Source organism: Mus caroli, chromosome 13 (assembly GCF_900094665.2).
Source record: "Mus caroli chromosome 13, CAROLI_EIJ_v1.1, whole genome shotgun sequence".
Taxonomy (NCBI): Eukaryota; Metazoa; Chordata; class Mammalia; order Rodentia; family Muridae; genus Mus; species Mus caroli.
This window is the reverse complement of record NC_034582.1, coordinates 37,348,443-37,371,121: the sequence shown is the minus strand read 5'-3', so window position 1 is coordinate 37,371,121 and position 22,679 is coordinate 37,348,443. Positions and strand designations below refer to the sequence as shown.

Here is a 22,679-nt window from a genome sequence, read left to right as displayed (position 1 = left end):
GAGACACCCTTGCCACCTCTGAGGACATGTGGATTAAAGCAGCTGCACAGAAAGTCTCCTGATCTGCGGGGCGGGTGCTGGAGTCAGGTGGGCGGGCTCAGTGGTTTAGAGCACAGAACACTCTTGCAGAAGACCTGAGGTTGGTTCCTAGCACTCATGTCAGGAGGCTCACCATCATCTGTAAATCCAGTTCGAGGGCATCTGACGGCTTTTACCCACTTGGGCACCTGCACACCTATGCACATACCCACAAACAGGCATGTAAATACACATGTAGTTTAAAATGAAATCCTTAAAGCTGCAAAATATAAAGGCATTTAGTCCAGCTACAGGAAGTGTAGTTTTTCTAACAATGAAAACCCCAATTTTTTCAAAGATGTGGTAATGAGATCTTTACTTCATCCCTCGAGGTCAAGTTCTGAGCCCTGGTCTTCTTAGGGCAACATTCCCAGCCACTTCAGCACCAATGGCTACATCATTGCACTGGCTGCTACTGGGGCCTAAAGGGTCACCAAGTGACCCACCTGAGAGGAATCCCTTGTGTTACGCTAAAGAACAAGAGGAGGGAGCAAGCTGAGACAACATAATACAGTGAGTGTGACAAGGGCGATCTGAGGTTCATTTCTGGTTCTTGACAAAGAAAGACATCTTAGGTTCATCTCAAAAGGCAGTTCTGATTTCTGAGACCACGGATGGATCGCAGGAGACAGACAATTAGTATTAGCACCTGCCACCACCTTCAGAAATGCTAACTTTTTAAAACTCATCAAATAGCCAGGCGTGGTGGCACACACCTTTAATTCCAGCACTTGGGAGGCAGAGGCAGGCAGATATCTGAGTTCAAGGCCAACCTGGTTCCAGGACAGCCAGGCCTATACAGAGAAACCCTGTCTCCAAATAAAAAAAGAAAAGAAAAACCTCATCAAATAATGTCCTGTGCACAGACATCAGATAACTGTACTTACTTCATATACAATGGGCATTTTATAAAAAGATGCTCATGTTTTATAGATTACAACTTTCAATGGTGGCAATGCATGTGCTACAAAAGCCATCTGAAGCCCTTTCAGACACTTCCTGAGCTTCTTAGGCATGTCTTCAGTAATGAACATAAACTAGGTGAGTTTACTCTGTCATGGATAAACCTAGTTCCTGTTCCACCTGAACGACATTGATTTCTAATCCCAAGCCAGGCACAAACCAGCGTCAGGAGTTTCCAAACTCTGTTCTCAGCCTAGAGGCCTGCCTGCGTTAGATGTACCAAATGCTGAGCTCTCTCTAGGGCAACCCACTCTCCTTTGGAAAGTCCCCACACAGGGCTTGAACTCATTCTGAAACAGAGGCTGCCTTTCTCCTATCAGTGAGGGCCAGCTTATAGGAAAAGACGGTTGCAGGAAGCTGCAGGGAGGGGCTCTCTCCTAGGACTGCCCCACTCTGCGGGTGAGTGTGATGGGGGGCTGGGGTGGGGGCAACAGCTAACCAAGAGTTTACAAATGTTAAACACTAACAACAAAGGCTTCCATCTCTTAGCAATTGTAGTGATATCCAATCATGTTCCACTCTTTCCCATAATTCTGCTCTGCCTGAGAGAAACAGTGGCTTGAGTGTGCACCCTAGCACATAAGTGCAATTCGATAGGTTTTCTCCCCATGGAATATAAAACACACACACACACACATACAGAGAGAGAGAGAGAGAGAGAGAGAGAGACCATACACTGCAGTTACATTTTACCTATAAACATAGCATATATGTTTGTATATACATATATATGCATACACAAAGAAAATACAAAATTAAAAATAAGCCAGATGTGGACTTACATAGGTGTAATTCCAACACTTTTAAAAGTGAGGCAGGTGGATCACAAGTGTCAGTCAGTTCCAGGATAGTCAAGGCTACATAGTGAAACCTGTCTTAAATTTTATTACTTATTTACTTCTAAAAAGCAGCATAAGTCATAAGTTTTAAGTGGATACTTATTGGTAGGGAGAAACCCAATATAAAAGCTAGTTTCCTTAGCAGTATTTTTCTTTCTAGATTCTACTCCAGAAATATCTTAAAGAATTATAAAATAAAAATATTTAATTATTTCTAAAAAAAAAAAAAAAAAACCTGAAAATTGTATTAAGTTGTGACATAAACACACAGATGAACAAGTAAGGGCCAAATATTCAAATATATTAGTGAATGAGTCAGCCCATCCCTCCAGGCCTCATGAGGATCAAACTGTTCTTCGGAGCAAAGGGAGATCCAAGAGTAAGACTAGAAGTTATGGGGTGGGGGATAGGTGAGGATCAAGAACCGAATAAGCCCAGAAACAAAGGCAACCAGTGCCAGGCTTTACCTGCCAGCCCCACAGACAACTTTAATCTTTCTAGTGCCCACAAGTGGCAGACGGCAATGCTCTCCTCATTCACACGTGAGGGTAGCAATTCTTAACACTGTAGCACACTGACAGGGTAGGCAGAGCTGGAATTTGAAGTCTCACCACGGTTTTCTCTTGCTAGGGTGCTGGATGAAGCAACCCTGAGCTTGGGGTAGGTAGGTAGTGTGGTCTGGTGGAACACAGACAGCTCGAAGCCTCCTGGCCCAGCCTACAGCACAGCGGGGAATAAGTTCAGCAGCATCGAGGGCCAAGCACAGCGCGCTTCTGCTGAAAACCTCCTGGCTTTCCACCCTCATCCAATGATATAAACCAGATCAAATTCCAACTCCCTAAGTGACATCTAAAAAAAGCAAAATGTCCCAAAAGAAGCATTCCTTCATTACGCAGTATTAAAAGAAATAAAAAATAAAAGATTCAAGTCCCAAGTAAACGCATGCTGGAAAAATAAAGTTTATTTACTATGACAACTCAACTTTGCCAGGAACAAATAAGTGTACTAGTTAGGAACCCACCTACTGAATTAGTCTGTAAATAACTTCACGGTACAGGTAAGTCAGCCCTCCACCTCTCCTCCTTCCTACACAAAAGCAGCATTCACCAGAGGTCACAGACTGAAACCCACCTTTGCTACTTATGACACGCACCTGTTCTAAATAATGAGAGAGATGCATCCAAGACGCTAGAGACTCGAAATGAAGCCACTCCAACATTGGATGGCTTCCAATGAAGGAAGCAGCGTAATTACCATCAGGACAAGCTACGAAACAAAACTCAACCTCACGCTGGCACCCCAAGCTCTGAGAGAGCCAGCAGTCCAGTCTGAGACAGGAAGCACTGAGGAGGGGTGCAAACAGAGATCTGGTTCAGAGGACTGAGGAGAAGGCCTGTGCCAACAGGAAGGTGTGGACCTTCACCTTAAGGAGAAGCAAGGGCTCCCTAAGGGAAATCCACTAAGCTTACATTGCCACATTCTCCTAAGATACCGACATGTCAACACCATACTAAGTAGTGCCTATGTCACTGAATTTCCTGCAGCTCAGATACACGCTCTGACTCTAACTAGGCTGGGAGAATAAACTGTGCCCCTTCCACACACAGACCTTCATCACAGATGCTCTGCTCCTCTGGATCCCTAGGGCTGGTTAGACTCTGCAGTCTAAAGCCCCTCATCACACTGAACACGCTCTATATTTTACATTACTAATACAGGATAAACTGTACTGAGCAGCTGGCATGCTCACTATACAATCAACATTACATGCACATACACATGCACACACACATACATGCATGCTCACATGCACACACATGCACAAGGAACAGCATCGCTAATGAGCTGGCTAAAGATCTCACAAAACAAGTGAATGTCACTCCTCAAACCCAGAGGAGACTATTTTTCCTAAATAATGTTAGAAGAAAACTACCGGGCTGCAGTCCCTAAAGCTATTCAGATGAACCGGAACAATACTCTTTTTTTTTTTTTAAGTTTAGTTTGATTTGGTTTAGTGAGACAGAGACTTACTACATAGCCCAGGCTGCTCTTACACTTGTCTCAGACTGCCAAATAATGGCATTACAGGCAGTCTTACCTACAGTGGTGTGGCTTACCATATCCAGCCTACACAGACATTTTTAAAAAGCAAACATTGCAACTTAGAACTTAATCGAATTTCCAAATAGGCACCATTAGCAACAGGCTGTCTTTGCATGTATATAAATATCCTAGGAATCACAAGAACATCCTGATAACAATAAAAAACAAAAAAGTAAGCTCTGATGGAAGATGCTGGCATGTGGGGGATTGCAGAGCCCGTGGGTTTGGAGACAACTGGACTACTGAGGAGGTAAGCATCTCCTCTCCATCCTAATGAGCCTTTGATCCCCAGGAGGCATGGGCCTTTGTTCAAGCAGGTTTCTTTCTTTATCTAAAATGCAGCTCAGGAGACCTCTGGAACATGCTGTAGTCATGAACAGCACCAAGAGACCCTGTCACCGTCAGCCTCAAACCCCAGTAAGGCCCATTTGCTCTATCATGGAGTCCCCAGGACCTTTCAAAGGAGGTTCAAGAATTGGACAAAATGGAGATGCCTAACTAAAGGAAAGCTTAAAGATGTCTAAGGGCAAAAATGTCAGAGCGGTTATTTTAAAGTGCGGAGCAGCAGCCAACTGCTACACACAGCATGAGAGTCAAGCACACGGGTCTCCAGACTGGCTCCGTAGTAGGTGCTGCTTCCTTGTGAAAGGGAGAGGCCGCTGCTCTAGACGGACATTTGCCAGGAGCACCACAGCACACTGATGTTCTTTCCAGACTGGTAGAGAAGCTCTTCTGGACTGCTAAGAACCGAGGACGCAGAGGACATTCCCATCTGGCCATCTGCAGCAACCCAGGCCTTGGCAATGGGGCCTCCAGCACTTCAAGGTATAAACAAAGGGAAGCACCCTCCCTCAGCCACCACACCCAATGAAGGGGGGAGGCTGACCCAAGTGAGTGCCATGAGGTGTGTGTGTCACAAGCCATGCTCCTGAGTAAGCACTGTGGCCATGGCAGCTGGAACAAGCAGCACCTGAGACACACCCAGCATGGAGTTCGTCATAAAGTTAAGCATTCAGCTACATCGGTTTCTTCCGTGTACTCAAGGATGCCTTCCAAATCCACTATTGCACCTGCTGGGAAAGCAGGTAACCTCCTGCTTGCTCCAGCCACAGCCCGGCAAAGTATCTGTGTGCTGGCCTGAAGCTGTGAAGGCTACACTTCACACCTAGACTAAAAAAATGTATTACCTACACCTTGTAGGCCTCCCAAACCATGTCATCTTACTGATTTATAAAGTATGGCCAAGGTCTGCATGTTGTGTCCCCAGCTTGCTCAGTGCAGCAGCAACAAGTGTAGGCTCTGGAACCCAAAAGCTAGAACTCTACTCTTCCAGTGTTCTGTCAGCCACTGACTGAGGCCTAAAGCTTCCAACACCTACCTTACAGTAGGGACCAACACGCCACAGGATGTGGACAGAAGGCTTAAATGGAAGGGAAGAATGAGCCTCCAAAATAAATGAGATCTCTGAAATGCTCCCTCTGGTAACTGCTAAGGAGGGACGCTGCATAAAAGATGCACGACATCCAGCCAAAAGTCACATTTCTTCATAAAAAGAAACTTTAAGGACAAAAAAAAAAACCAACCAAACAAACAAATTACCTGCTCAGTTTCAAATAGATAAGTGTGGAAGGCAACAACCAGCATTTGGAAATACGAGCACACTTTTACTAGGCATGTTGGCACCACCACAGTTGTGGTAGAGAGCATTTTAACAGGCACGAAGTGTTGAAGTTATAACATGGTTTTAATTGTTAATAAATCAGGTTTGAGATGTATTATAAAAAGGTGTTTATGTGCTATGGCCAAGCTAACAATCTCTCCTTGATAATCACTGCCAGCCAAGATTCCCTTACCACAGATGGGTACCCTTTATTACCATGACTTTACACAACATAAATTTACTGTAGAAATCAATGGCCTGCTCCAGGCGGAGCCTGCTGCTTAGTTTCAGGTACCACTATCCTTACTGTGCTCCACTGGGTTCCAAGTAGCTCTTGGCCAGCCCTCCACCCTGTCAGCACCCATAAGAACACACTCAGCCCATGAACTGTTAAATAGAATATAGGAACATAACCATTTTCTCTGACATGTCAACAGAAAACTCAAATTTCCATATTCTCTCTGCTTAACTGGATATTTCCAAAGCTACCAACCACTTTGGGTGGAACACAGTATCCTGGTTCTCCACACTCTCAGCAACCTCTTGTTCCTTCCAAGACACAGGTGCCACCTGCTGCTTCCATGATCATGGATCTACTCGGGTCCACATACTCACTAGGACAAACAGTTTTCTGATCAAGTGGTGTGCAAATAAACTGCCTAAGACCAGAGCTAGGGACAGAGCCAAGCTCCACACCGCCCCTCACCACTTCGCTGATCCCGTTAGTCTGTTGCTCTCAGCAGCTCACCTAAGTAGGTAGCCACAGAAGCCTGTGAATCAGGAAATAAACAGAAGCCTCTAAGGCAGCAGAGTAGACATGGCTTCTGGGAAGGCTCGGAGGTAAAGGAAGCAGGCAAGTTCCTAAGTGACACTAGTGGCAAGCAGAGGATGTTCTCGGTCCTGACTGCAGACTTCCAGGATGGGGGCAATGGCAAAGCTCCCCAGGGATGTGACACCTCTGTGCTCACCACATCCCTAATCACAATGCTACTCTTGTAAAATTCAGCTAACTTTTTTATTTACAAATTAGAAATTTTTTCTTTTAAAAAAAAAATCATACAATTGGTCAGCTTATTAAGCACATAAATTTGCTCAAGATAATACTCATTATAAAGTATTCTCATTCATAAAGCTAAACTCCCGCTTTCCCTGGCTACCACTCACTTCAATGGTGCCTTCACAGGGGCTTTTAATGGCGCCGCTTTAAGATGACACACAACATGTGCATCAGACACAGTACTCACTGACTCCCATGGAACACAGAAAATAACTGCTTAAAGCTGTTGGATACTCCAGTGTCCCTGAATACAACTGCCCTGCCCTGTGTTCTCATCCTCGCTCCCCTTCCGGCAGCCCTGAGACCTGCCTGCCCCACAGGTTACTGTGACAAGCAATGCTCTGGGAATTTCTGGTTAAAATAAACACTACATTGGCACTGGCATTCAGGAACAAATACAGAGTCACCAGAAATTCCAGGAAGCCTAGGACACTCTATCAAAACACATCCAGAGTACAATTCATGGCCCAGTAAGCAGCACGGTTTGGTGAGAAGCCATTCATGGAACTGAGACCTACCAGGAAATGAGAAGCACTGTCACACGAGCACATTGTCACACTCGCACACTTGTGCACACACACGAGTGGGAAGCACTGTCACACGCACACACTTGGGCACACACAGGAGCATCCCACATGCATCTGCCCAGGTGATCAGCTGTAAAGACAGTTGGCAAAACTAGAACCTTGGGAATCAAAAAGCAGATTTAAAGGAAAGATTAAGAGATGTGTAAGCCACATCTATCCCTTTCGGAATTTAATGCCCACTAAGAGACTCCTGTGGTAACCCTGGCCCAGCAATGCATCAACAGGACCTCATTCGAAGTAAACTAATACACCACGCATTTCTGCATGGCGGCTGTCAGGGACCACTCCTCGAAAAATTAACCATTATGTTAAATTCAAGGTTTCATGCAATGTATAATTTGATATAGTCCTGAAAGGAGGGAGAAAATACTAATAGCTAAGGTATGATACAGTATTATAAGAAGAAATGATGTCAGAGACAAGATGTTTTAAAATATGTAATAAGAGAAGAACAAAAAGGAACAAATTAGAAGCTTTAAAAGAGTATGTAGGTAATTGCATGATTAGGACAAGAAAATACCAACCCCCCCCCCATACACAGATACAGACATAGGTGATATAGATATACCTTCTGTATAATAAAAACGCTCCATGAACAAACTCCGAGTGCAGCCTGGGAGAGCCACCGGGTGAATATGGCGGAAAATGTAGTAAAGCCCAACCATGGGAACCCCCTTCATGGGGAAAGCAGCTGGTGAGCACAGGTCAGACCCAGGCAATGCCCTGAGAGCCAAGGATGAGCAGGCCATTCCCAGCTAAAGGCAAATACAAGCGAGACACCATCTTTTACCTCACACAACATAAAACTGTAAGGCTCAGGTAAAGAGAAAGAGGTGCCACTAACCGTGGCTCATCTCACAGACTAAAGGACTGGGTGCGAGTGAGTAGGGAAGGTGGTGGATCCAGAAGGAGTTGGGAGGATGGAGGTAACCATGATCAAAACACATCATACAAAGTTCTCAAAGAATAAAAAAGGGGAGAAAAGAAGCAAGGACACTACCTGTGGACTGGGAAGTGGCTCAGAGAATAAAGTGTTTCCCACGAGTGTGTGGAGACATGAGCACAAATCCCCAGGACCCACTGAAAGCCAGGGATGCTAACATGCACTTAGATCGCAGTGCTCCTATACTGAGATGGGAGGAAGAGTCCCTGAAAGTTTGCAGGCCAAGCTAGCCTAGCATACGCAACATTGAGTATCAAAGTGGCTCTGTGTCAAGCAAGGTAGGTGACATGACAATGACACCCAGAGTTCTGTGACCTCAACATACATGTCATGACATGCCTGCATTCACACACAGGGAAACAGGAGGGAGGACAGGAGGGAGGACAGGAGGGAGGACAGGAGGGAGGACAGGAGGGAGGAAAGAGTTGTGTTTCCTAAAACTAAGAGTGTGGGCAGGCTTCGCCTCGGTAAGTACAATGAAGACCCTGTCCTGTGAAAAGAAAGGCATCAAAGTAGTAATAAAGAGATGGAGAGATAAGTCAGTGAAGTCCTTGCCTTACAGCATGGGGAGTGGGTTCTAGTCCTAGAATGCACATAACAAACCCAGATACAGAGGCACAGGCTTGCAACCCCAGCACTGAGGAGGAGGGCAGTCAGCACTGGGGCACTGAGGAGGAGGGCACTCAGCACTGGAGCACTGAGGAGGAGGGCAGTCAGCACTGGAGCACTGAGGAGGAGGGCAGTCAGCACTGGGGCACTGAGGAGGAGGGCACTCAGCACTGGGGCACTGAGGAGGAGGGCATTCAGACCACTGGAGCACCAGGGAGGGGGCAGTCAGACCACTGGGGCACTGAGGAGGAGGGCAGCCAGACCACTAGAGCACCGGGGAGGGGGCAGTCAGACCACTGGGGCACTGAGGAGGAGGGCAGCCAGACGACTGGAGCACTGAGGAGGAGGGCAGCCAGACGACTGGAGCACCGAGGAGAAGGGCAGCCAGACCACTGGGGCACTGAGGAGGAGGGCAGTCAGACCACTGGAGCACTGAGGAGGAGGGCAGTCAGACCACTAGGGCACTGAGGAGGAGGGCAGCCAGACCACTGGGGCACTGAGGAGGAGGGCAGTCAGACCACTGGAGCTCTGAGGAGGAGGGCAGCCAGACCACTGGAGCACTGAGGAGGAGGGCAGTCAGACCACTGGAGCACTGAGGAGGAGGGCAGTCAGACCACTGGGGCACTGAGGAGGAGGGCAGTTAGCACTGAGCACTGAGGAGGAGGGCAGCCAGCACTGGGGTACTGAGGAGGAGGGCAGCCAGCACTGGGGTACTGAGGAGGAGGGCAGCCAGCACTGGGCCACTGAAGAGGAGGGCAGCCAGCACTGGGCCACTGAGGAGGAGGGCAGCCAGCACTGGTCCACTGAGGAGGAGGGCAGCCAGCACTGGGCCACTGAGGAGGAGGGCAGCCAGCACTAGGGCACTGAGGAGGTTGCCTGCAGCCTTCCCATACATGCACATATTCATGCATGCACACTATATACATGCACAAATAAAAAATCAGTAAATAAAACAATATACCAAGTAAAAAAACATACCCAAATTACAGAAGTAATATTTAAAGACAACAAAAACAATTATTTTGTTCTACCAAGGAACAAATACTAGAACTATTTGCAATATAAATATGTATACCTACAATCTATGTGTAATGACCTTTAGCAAATCCACACCAAGCTCTCGCATGAGACAAAGAATACAGTAATGTATCTGGCAGCCCATCCTTATATAACCAATAATTAGCAATCTGCATTCTCTCTGGATATTTAGAGTTCTAAAAACAAAGATGCAGAAGATGAAGCTGCTATGTGCAGCTCAGAGAGCACACAGAGACTAACTGACCCCAGATCCATGACCCTTTCCAGGTCAATGAAATCGGGACCCCTTTCTTCCTCTTTGGAGGGCTACCCCTCAAATCGATAACCCCCTCAGAGCACCAGGATCTGAGTTTAAGTTGCTTAACTATAAAGTGAAGAAACTGAGTAGATAGCCACTTTGAATATTACACTCTGCTGTTTTCATAAAACTGCAAAAAAAAAACAAATAAATAAAAAAAAGCACACTCTTGCCATCCACCATTTACATGATTTTGTTCAACACAAGCCAAACGTTATTGACAAGCAGCACCTCTCGGTAAGCAATCACCATGCTCTGACAGTAGTGCACAGCCATTGACTTTTGTTCAGCCCAGCAGCCCATGGAGCCCTGAGCCCAGAAGAGCATCTGTCATGTTTCTTCCACAGGGGAAATACCATCCTACAAAGTACGACCTCTTCAAGGGTGAAACACAATCTACCTATTTCTGTGGTTTGTAGTCAATGATAACCCTACCCAACAAAGCGGGATTCTTTAGTATTTAACTTCTCTCCTTAGCCAGAATCTTAATTTAAATAATTAAATTTCCTCCACAAGGATCAATTATGACAAACAGGGTGAAATGTACTTACAGAGCAGAGCTCTGATGCCTGAAGGACATCACTAAGTCTTCACATCACTAAGTCTTCACAACACTGAACAGGGCACTGGAGAGATGAGTCAAGAGGCGAAGAACACCAATAGCTCTTCCAGAGAGCCTGGGTTCTCCTCCTAGCATTCACAAAGAGGCTCACAATGGTCTCATCACTCCAGTTCCAGGGGACCTGACTGAAGTCCTCACTAGCCTTCACAGACATGTGTAATGTATAGATATACATGCAGGCAAAGCACTCACACACATAAAATAAAAATAAACCTTAAAAACAAAAACAACAACAACAACCCAAGACCTACAGGATGGCCTCCCGGGCTGTTTACTGACTTGAGAAGAACCTACTAACTGCAATAGCTTATCACTGCTATAGCCACCGCCATTGTCAGTCAGAGCTGAACATCCAACTAGCTAAGATGCTAATTAAGCAACAGATAGATCCCTATGAGGCTCTACTAGTGGTTAATAGTTAACTACTAGTAGTTCCAGAGTGTTTAAAGCATTTCCAAAATAAAAAATAAAAAGAAGGTTCAAGGTACTAAGACTATCCTTAAAGATGCCTAACCACAAAACACTCTTCATCCTGGCCATGAAATGCCAAGGACCTGACACTAGTTGTTAGGATGCAATGCAGACTGAAAACTCTACCCAGAGCCTGTTCCTCCAACAGCAACTCTCCTGTTAGCCACTCACAGCAATTCTCTTGGTCCACAGGGTATATCCTAAGACAGTCACAATATGACATGACTTTTCCAAAGTTTAAAACCACTTATTTTTCTGCATTAAGAGAAGTTATTTTTTTTAAAAAATGGAGAATTTTTAGCTCCAGGAAGAACATAACACAGCCTGAGCTAGGGTGTGTCATGTCTGTAACCCCAGCACTCAGTAACAGAGGCGGAAGGATGGCACAGAGCTCCGTGTGCTCTCCCATACCCATATGGAGCTGACAGTCATCTGTAACTCTAGCTCCATGACACCTTATGCTCTCTTCCAGCTTCCTGGGGCACCAGGCATGCGCATGGTGCACAGACAGACATGCATGTAGAAAGAGGACCCAAACGGATAAAGTAAAACTTAAATTTGAAAAGCTGTGTTTCCTGTGAACAGAGGTGAATGCAGGCTGGCGGCTGTGTAAGATATTGAGGATAATGATAGATGGTCACTTAGCCATGACAAGACTCAGAGAACACAGGGAAGAGGGCTAGAAAAACTCTAAGAGGTGGACGGTAAGGAGAAGGGTTGTGAAATGTATTCTGGGAAAGACACAAGGGCTGCCATCATGATGTCATAACAGCTGCAGGTGACTGCAGGAAAACAGGAACTCAAAACCAGACAAGGAGGCTGGGGTTAATTAGCTCAATTGTACAATGCATGCCTAGAACATGTGAGGCCCGGGATTTGATCCCCAATTTGCAAAGAAGCTGGGCACAAGCCAGGGCTCAGGAGGCCCCATTCCTCACCAATGAAATATTTCATTTTGACTGACAGATTCAGGAAAAAAAGAAGTCACCGTCGTCAGTCATGTATCCACCCTGACTGCACCACGTTCCATGGATATTCCCAATCCGGTCATACATATGGCGCCAGTTAAACTAAACGGGTTGCAACTCACAGCACCTGCCTAAGTGCCTACATAAGACCTGGCTGAGGCCGTCGAAAATTCCTGCACAGACACAAGTGTTGCCCCAGGCAGGCCCCATTTCTTACTGCAGAGCTACGGGCAGCGGGTAGCTGCTGGGGAATGGAGGGTCATCGTTTTCTGTGTCCACTGGTGGATTTGCCATGCTCCAGTGGATGCCCCCACCCCATAGGGACACACATATCGACAGCACTAATTGTACTTAGTGGATTGTCACAAAGGAGAATGAGGGGCAGTGTTGGGAGGGACTGGAAGAGGGGGGAGGGGGAAATGATGGAATGATGATGCTTCATTATTCATAAGGTATTGAATTCTCAAGGACAAGAAAAAGTAAAACAAAAAATGAAAAAGTAATTTTAAAAATTAAAAACAAAAGTCATGAATCTGCAAAAAGTAGAGAATAAGGCCTGGGAGGGACGGCAGAGACCACTGAGGGTTGTAGGGGTGACCAGAGTAACGCATTATATAAGTATGAGTAACACAAGTGTGAGCTAGGAAACAATAACAACCTTTTAAATGTGTATGAATAACAGTAATGTAGACTCCACAGCAGGAGTATGCTTCCTCCCACATCTACAAATCAACCTGTGCTGGAGATTCCAAGTGCTTTCTGAGGACTCCCAGACCGCCAGCATCCCAGCCGGCTATCTTTGCAGAGGCTTTATGCTCAGTGATATAGTAAGCCTTCTGTTGTGAAATACTACACACATAAAAACACAGAACTCTGTAACTTATACCAAGCCATCTGTGTGACCCCTAGATTTATGCTGGCACCCCCAAGATCATCTTATGCCTGTTGTGGTCACTGCCATACACATCCCCAGATGGCCACTTTCCTGCAAGTGTCCAGTCCTAAGCATCATGATTGCTTTAGATCCCTTCTCATTCATATGGATGTGTGTGTTGTGTATGTGTGTGTGTGTGTGTGTGTGTGTGTGTGTGTGTGTGCAACTTCCCTGTCAGTCATGTTGGTGGGGGATATCCACTGTGTTGCACAAAGCGATCACTTGCTATTCATTTATTGCCTCAGTCATCTGTATAGATACCAAATGTCATTTTATCTTCCTACTACTGTAGGATTGAGTTGATCTCAACTTGAGGAAACATCAAGCATCCTCAGTTATGTCTTTGCCAAATGTATCTTGGGCGTGGCAGTCATATTCTCCTGTGAGAATGCTTAGCTTCAGCAGGTTCTACCAAGGTGCTGTCAGAAATGCTTTAGTTTTTCCTGTTCTTCCACATCCTATATCAAATTTCCTCAGCACATACTACTGTACATCAGGCTCCGTCTGGACACGGGAATTCCCTCACAATACATCCAAGCTGTTTTGTATAGCAGAGCTTTGCCTTTTTTCTAAGACAACCCTTAGTGTGATCACACAATATGTGAACGTTACTATCAATTTCCTGGCCCATGCTCCTGCTGGCAAGCACTTGGGTTTTCAGATTGGACGCTGTCAGTCCAGGAACGTGGCAGGGGGAAAGAAGCAGCGCCAGCCTGCCGGCTCTGCTCTCCTCGGGGATTCCCACAAAGAAATGGACAGTCTCAAAAGCCCCAAACCAACCAATTATTTAGGTATATTTAGTTAAATGTATTTTAAATATATATAATCTACGCTTTATTTTATTAAAATCAGAACAAAATCGGGAATCAGATCAACAATTCTTCACATTTTTGTGGCTGAACTGTCTTAGACACAACATGAATAAATTTAATTTTTTCTTATCTTCCCAGAAAGCTTTCCTTCAGTGAACACCAACAGATCTGCACTTTCTGATAGAAATTCAATGCCCCAAATCCTGGGAGCTCTCTTCATTCGTAGAGGTGCCGAGTTCCTTCTGATCAAAGCCCCATTAGGACTCTGATGAAAGGACCTCTTCCCCTCCAAAGGCAGGCACATACTCACATACAAACAGCACATCTCAAGTCCCCAGGGCCCAGCTGGCCTGGGGCTATCTCCCTTTGGCTGCCCAGCAATAGGGTTATGTAGAGGAGTGGTTCTGATGCTTTGAGTTAATACAGAATCTCTGTGTACTGACGCTGATGGTTCTTGTCCCCAGTTGGCTTTTGATCTATCAATAAAGATGCCAGAGGCCAATGGCTGAGCACAGAGCAAGACACTTAGAGTTCTGAGGGTAAGCTTTTCGGATAAGTGGCCACTGGCCACTTCCCTGATTGTGCCTGGGATAGCATGGGAAGGTTTAGGAGTACCCAGCTTATGAGGTAGCCAAGGCATTTTAAAATTAACTGTGTGTATGTACATGCATGTGTGCGTGCATTCTCCATTCAGGGATCCGAGATAGCTCCTGGGCGGGTGTGCAAGCGGTGCAGCCAAAAATCTAACCACAACAGGATTCTCTCCTCACAGCCAGAGACTCCACTGCTAGAGGAGACCCACAGTCAGTCAAGCCAAGCTGTCTCCCCTCATCTCCAAGCAGCAGAGCCAGGCCAGGCACATGCCAGGCTTAGTGCTCTGGTGCTCCCTCCCTAAGTACTCTCTGCCCAGTACCCTAGCTACTCCTTAGTAACGGATCTTATAATGATCTCGCTTGTATCAGCTGCAAAGCTTCTTGTTACTATCTTTAAACACAGAGACCCACTTGTAAGGGGGACACTGCGGCAGAAATTGGTATTTTTCCACAAATTCTGTCCCTGAGTTTAAAGGTCCAGAGAGTTTGCAATCAAGAATCCTGAGTCAGAAACTGAAGAGATGGCTCGGTAGGGAAGCGTACTGGTTAAGAATAAATAGTGGCTGCTCTTCCAGATGACTGGGTTTGATTCCCAGCACCCACATGCACCTCACAACCGTCTCTATCTGACTCCAAGCCTAGGGGAGCTGTAAAAGCATGCACAGGAACACACAGACACACGGGCACGCAGACACCTATACAAATACAAATAAATGTAGTAAATAAATAAGAAAGAGCCCAAGTCATCCGGCTTCATTATTGTAAATCTGTGCCAGCGCCACCCTGTCCAGCACTACACACCAGCCCTCCCTGTCATCCAGCCAAGCTGGCCTGAGGATTAAGTTGGGACAGAACATTTAGACTACCAGAGGAGAATGACTGGCAAAAGAAAAGAATGTCACTTTTATCAAAACAAAACAACAACAAAAACAACAACAACAACAAAAACAAAAACAAAAAACAAAACAAAAAAAAACCCTGTAGGAGCTATGGATCCTGTAGGAGCAGGACTCCCACCACCTAACCCCAAAGAAGAGTTACTTGTAAAGCCAGTTTCCCCACGGCTCTGGTGGGAATTCAAGACAATAAGATAGATTGTTTTCTTCACTTTAGGTCATGACCTTTGGTTTATAAAAGGCAGAATTTCTACCAAAGGTGACTAGCAATTATTTAATGAGAAAACTGGTAAAGGACAGACAGGTGGTCCAGAACAAAAAGGCAATGCCAGTTAGACTGGCACTGTGTTAGGGATGTACACTAGTGAAGGCTGGTCACATATTCCACAGTGCAGGGAAACCAGAGATGTGAAACACTGCTAGTCCCAAGCATTTTGGATGAGGGCTACTCCCCTGCGCACACATGTCTTTAACCAAATGGGCGTCTGTGCCTCCTACCATCTTAGGGGTGCTAGAAGAGGACAGACAAAAGCCCCCCTCCTTCCTGCAGCCTAGCCTAGCAAGCCTTTCAGCTACAGAGGTGCAGTCCTCTATTCTGATAATTTTGAAATTATAGCTGATTTCATTTTTAGCTGAAATCAGAAGAGACAAATAGCAATGGAGGAATGCATGAGAAACAGTAAATCTCCCATAGTTAAAGCCAGCTTCGGATGTACATTAGGACGAAGGGGCACAGTCAGGTGAGCTCTCCCCTGACAGAAGCCTGCTGGGGGTACTTCACAGCTCAGTCTTCACAATGGGTCTGAGGCATGTGCATCAACAATTATTTGAAAATATCAACAATGATACTCAGAGCAGAAATGTCACCTCCACAGAATCCAACAGAGGCAAAGAGGGAGAGCCAAGCTACTTGCCAGTGCCCACAGTTCATCTTAGTCCTTGATGGCACTGAGAACCATGAGGGGGAAGCTTCACTGGTTCTGCTTGTTGTAAAATCCATGGCCCTTTCCAGATTGTTTGTAAATGCATATAACACACAGGATAAAAAAGGAGAGCAATTGTGCCAAAATGTAGTTCTCAGATATTAAAACGTGCATGTGAGAAATGGTCCTACATGTTGTTTCCTTAAGAAGCTGAACAGCCAGTAGCTTCTGCCTTCACAAGGGAGCTATCACAGACCAGCACATTACAGACACTGAGTCTTCAGGGTAGCAATTATCTGCCCCACACTGCCATGTTCCATAGCCTCTTACCCAGGATGCTTTTCAGGAGAAAAGTAATAAGCAGAATTTATCATGCAGATTTCATTCCTGGCATCAAGAGTACTTAAAAACAAAAGAGTAAAAGCCCTTCCTGCAGTTAGTTCAGACTTCAAAGTCTTCAACAGTCAAACCTGCTCACCAACCAGATGACTGTGTTTTGTTCAAGTGGGTTTATAAGGAGCATAACCTTCCACAGGAATAAATTATACAAAGGAGCATGGGTCCATGGACCAAGAGTTAGAGAATTTTAATTTTTGACATTAATTCACTGTACAGTCAGACAAAAACAGTATTGATCAATTGGGGTGACCACAACAGTGAGAGCAGGAAGAAGTGGATACAAACAGATACTGTATCTCTTACTTGGTTGTTAACTAGCAGACAACAGGAGATGCCCAGCAACCAGGAAAATAGGGCATTTCTGAGGAGATAAATGATGCAGGTAACACCCTAAAAGATGAAAGAGCTTCCCGTGAAAGAGGCTCTTCCTTTTATCCACTGCATAACCCAGTCACCCACTGCTCTTGCACTAGTTGCACCCCAAGTCTCTGAAACTCCCATCCCCATGATATGTACCTCAGCAGCCCTGTGGCCCCTGTCCCATGACTCACACACTGCCATCTGTCTGCACTATTCCATCTACACAGATGCTCAGAGTTGCTCTTCAAGTCCCCAGTCCCAGGCAGTCTGCTGGAGAAACATGTTCCATCAAGCTATACAGCTGTGTGTATATATGTGTGTGTGTGTGTGTGTGTGTGTGTGTGTGTGTGTGTGTGTGTGTATGTGCTCGTCCACATGCCCTCAGGAGATTACCTACCAAGCTCTACATATGGCAGGGTAGAGACCCAATGAACATTTGTCTCATGGCAAATGTTCAACATGCGTCTGAAATAAGCTAAAAGCTTCATACTGTTGCTACCCTAACAGAAGAATTTCCACGAAGATCATACAAGTGTGTAATCTACTATCTGTTTTTACATATGGCAAATGCAGTGGTTTGAGTTGGATGTCTCCCAGGCTCTGGTATTTGAATACTTGGTTCCCAGCTGGTGGCCCTACTGGGCAGCTTAGAAGGTGTGGCCCTGCTGGAGGAAGCATGTCAGTGGGGGTAGGTTTTAAAGGTTAATGACCTGGACCATTTTCACATTTAGTTTCAATATTTCCCATCTGCATTTCAACATGTGAGCTCCCAGCTGTTCCTCTTGTTGTCCCTGGTGCCAGCTGCTACCCTTCCCTGCCACAAGGATGACAGGCTCTCACCCCTCTGGAACTATAAGTCCACAGTAAACCTCCTTTCTGGACGGTTCCTTAGTTGTGGTGTTTTATCACAGCAATAGAAATGTAACTAAGGCATAAGTTGGCAGCATGGACTGGGCTGTCGCTGTGCCAGACCTGAGCACGCTGTCTTGGGTGGACTGTGGAAGGCTGTGGGATTCTGGACTCTAGGAAAGCAGTTGACGGTTGTAAGTGGAGCTTAAGGGGCCTCCTCGTAGGAGCCTGGAAGACATTCTTTTCAAAGTTCTCATGTGCGTGTCAGCTAGCACACAGACCCCTGTGCTTCTCTCCATTACGGGTACGTAAAGCAGCCCCAGTACTCACACTTACAGATAACACTGAAGTGGAACTCAATAGTGCTCTAGCTTCAGTTACGTTATTTCTTAGGGATAAATTTCCAGAAATGGAACCTGTATGTAAATCCTTTAAACTAACACCACCAACACCACAAGAAAACAGCCCTGCTCCACAAAGTCTCAGCAGCTGCAGACTTGAATTCTTTAAAATATCACAAGCTACAGCTGAAGTCCAGTGGTTAGGAAAAAGTACCTGCAGTTCTTACAGAGATCCAGACTCAGTTCCCAGCACCCACACGGTGTCACACAACACTGGTAGACTCCAGCTCCAGGAGTACCAAACCCTCTTCTGCCTCTAGGGGCACTCAGGGTACACACATAGTCAACCAGGCAACACACATAAATTATAAATAATCTTTAAAAAATAGGAATTTTTATTTTGGGAAATAAAAATTATTTTCACACTATTCTGATTTCTACATTTTATTATAGAGAGTAATTTTCATATTTGTGTTACTTTATGGTTAGTTTGCAATTAACTTTAAAAAAAAAAGATTTATTTATTTATTATATGTAAGTACACTGTAGCTGTCTTCAGACACTCCAGAAAAGGGCATCAGATCTCGTTACAGATGGTTGTGAGCCACCATGTGGTTGCTGGGATTTTAACTCAGGACCTTCGGAAGAGCAGTCGGTGCTGAGCCATCTCACCAGCCCAGTTTGCAATTAACTTATGCAATAAAATAAACTACATACATTTAGTATTAACTTTATCAATTTAAAAAAAAAAAAAAAAGATCTTCTGTTTTTGTATCTGCCATGCTTTCTACTGCCAAGTTCTGATTCTCCAAGCCTGAGGACATGCTCTGTACAGGTACAAGATGTTCTCCACTTCCCAACTTTCTGTCTTATTTCTGTAGGTCCAGCCCTACAGCAGGGGGTGAGTTTCCTTACTTCCTCTCCTAAACAACCCCTCAGTTAAAGTTCAACATGACTTACAGGGCTCCTGCCCTGTGTGTAGGGATTTATGTAGGATTAAGCCTCATTATGAAATTGCAAATGTTAAAAAGGAAGAGTAACTTTACAAGATTTTGGAAACCGCTCTCCAGCTATATTTGCACAGGCCTAAGGACTCACGCCAAGCAAAGGGGCCCATGGGCCTGGATTTGCTAACAAGACCTGGCCACTCTCACTTCTTCTCTGTGCCTCATTAAAAGTAGGATACAATTTTTATTAAAAATACTGCCAGTCCCCCCAGAAATCTAAGAAGCAAGGCACTACTTAAATGTCTCCTGGTTTTCACTCACAGAAGCACTACTGGCAGGGTAAACTAATAGCCTAAACTAGGACATTTTTATATCAATTAGCCTGTTATTTTACTGAAAAGTATACTCCAACTTTATTTTCAAATAATTTCAGAATAAGCAAGCCAGGCATGGTGGCAGACACCTGCAATCCTAGCAGAGGCAGAAGTGGGCAGATCTCTGTGAGTTCAAGATCAGCCAGTGCTGCACAGTGAGGCCCTGCTTCCAAGATAGCAACAACAATAATATAATGAACAGCTCTCATTTTTACAGACTGAACTCAAATGACTGTTGACCATGTACAAGTCCCAGCATACATACATGCATGCATACATACCACATACTTATTTTCTGTAATAAGAGTAACGATATCCACACCCATGAGTTGTCAGTAGCTTCTCATACATTTGCTAAGTGCATGATTCTCTCAGATGGTACTTCTTGCATGTGTAACACAATCACAGCTCCAGCCTATCCATAGTCTTTTCACACATGCTCTGTACTTCTAGGCTATTCTAGCAGCACAGCAGATCAGAATGCCTCACACAGCATCTGTAGCCTGGTCTAGCTTGGTCTCAAGTCCAGGAATCATCCAGCAAGCTACTCTCCCATCAAGCACCTCACTCCCTCAACTCTGCGTCCCTGCTTCTGGCAGGCAGCATCTGCAAATGAAGGGAAAGTATACGTACACGCACTATAGCTTTATCAAAGTGAGGCCTGAAGAACTGGTTTAATACCGACCTAAAACTAAAGAGTTCTTGGCATTGGGAAGTAGCTTCCTTGTGCGAGCTCATGGCCTGTCACTGTCTTTGCTAGCAGCCTTGTCTCTCCTGTGTAGTAGTTAGTCATCAGTTCAACTGGTACAATTTAGAATTTGTCTTACTCCTCTTACTGAACTACATACTCACTGTAGCCCTAATTCTTGTCAGAGACACTCTGATGCCCGCCCTCCATAGCTCATGGCAGGCACAAGGTCCTAGAAGGCTATTCATGCAACACTGTGGGCAAACGAGAAAAATCCCCAATCACCGTGAATGCAAAGTTGACACTTCTACTTCATATCATAAAGTCTTTTAAAAACTTTTCTTCATAGATGAAATCAGCAGAAAAATGGGTTTTACAGCCTTTAGGGAAAAGTTAATTATTGCTGTAACACCATCCCAAATGCCACACTGATATCACCGTCTGAGGGGATCCAGGCCAATACACTACAGCTCCAAATTTCACTGCTACACCAAGTACAGATCCCAAAAGACCATTCAGCACCTCTGAGACTCATACCTGACTACTGCACCTCATCTGACAGCCAGATGCTCACTGTTAAGCTGACCTAGTTAGACAGCACCCAAGTCAAGTCCAAGTGTGACCAATACTACCCTCCTCCTGCAGCCAGGGCTTCCTGGCTTCACTTGATGACAGAACTCTGAACCCAGTTCTCAGAGTCAGACATCCTCTGAATGTCTGTGCTATAAAATGTATGCCTGCCCAAGTGCTAGATCTCCAAGAACAACCTTGACACACACACCATGCAAAACACACATTCGGGATAAACTGAAGGCTTCCAACAAGAGGTAGTATCTAGAAACTTTATGGGAAAAGTGTTTTTAAAACCATTACAAAATAGCCTGGAACACATAATAACCTGCCAGAGTTTGCCCAACACTAAGAGGAACTACTTACTGCAGTTCTAAGAATCGAGTGCTAAGGGGAGGATCTGGATGTGCCAAGGCCCATCCTGCCCTCCTATAAGCAGAACTGACATAGGAGCCACCACCACCCAATTATCCTTCCCCTCCAGTAACTGAGGTGTCATAAGACAGAGCATGAACTCTTGACAACCCTTTGCCTGCTTCCTCCCATAGCCAGCCTGAGAATGCCCAAATATAAAGTCTACTTCCCCAGTACAGACCTCCCTTCCCTGGACGATCATGTGACATGGGCTGACTTGTCATCACCATGGCTTCTCTCAAGTAAAAGTGTTGGTGGGCACCCGTATGGCCATGACATGGAGATGTCAGAGCAACTCACCATGAATACTGGGAATACCTCAGTGTGTACAAAGAGCACTACAGTATAATCTGTGTGCTAACAAAATCTGTGTACTTCATGTACTGTATGAAAGGCAGGAGTATTGCTTTGAGGTGGGAGAGGGTGGGACAGTAAGATGCCTCAGTAGGTAATGACCTTTGCTGCCAAACCTGATTACTTGAGTTCAATCCCCAGGATCCCTGGGTAGAGGTAAGTGACAACTCCTGATCAACACACACACTCACAGACTCACAGACTCACAGACTCACACACACACACATGCACTCTCTCACACATATACACACTTTCTCTCTCACACACACATACACACACTCTCACACATACACTCACACACACAAATATACTCTCACACACACACACTCTCACACATATACACACACTCTCAAACACACTCTCACACACTCACATACACATTCACACATATGCACACACACACTCACATTCACACACCCATACACACACTCTCTTACATACACATACACAAACAGAGAGGGAGGGAGGGAGGGAGGGAGGGGGAGAGAGAGAGAGAGAGAGAGAGAGAGAAATTTAAAAAATAAATAAAGGGAGACAGGGAGAGAACCAAAAGAGCAAAGCCCAGTTTAAAAACAAAAAGGAGGTAAATCTGGCAGGGCAACTTTGCCAAAACTACTCATCCGCCCGTAAGCTGGTTTCATGGCCACACTGGCCATCATCATATACGACTGGCCATCATCATATACGGCTGGCCCTCTCTGCCTATAATTTCTGAATCTACAGTATCAAACATAAGCAGAGCATAAGATAGTTGGGTAAAAACACCTCAGACTGCTGGACAGTCATGGCCCTTCTTGGCCCTCACTATTTCCGGAAGAACACAGCATCACAGTCAAGTTATGTCTGCATTGTGTGCAGCAGAGTCCACCAACAGATGGCTTCAAGTTTATATGGAGCTAAATGGGGTTGCATAAACATACACTTTATGTAAGGAATTGAAGCAGTCAAACTCTGATCAATCTCCTGAGGAGTCCACGGAATGACTCACC

The 22,679-nt window shown here is 45.3% G+C and overlaps 1 protein-coding gene across 1 annotated transcript in view; it reads right to left on the bottom strand.

Moving 5' to 3' along the window:
- Positions 1-22,679, bottom strand: part of Hivep1 (human immunodeficiency virus type I enhancer binding protein 1) — a 130,217-nt gene that overhangs the window by 86,097 nt on the left and 21,441 nt on the right. The window lies entirely within an intron of this gene.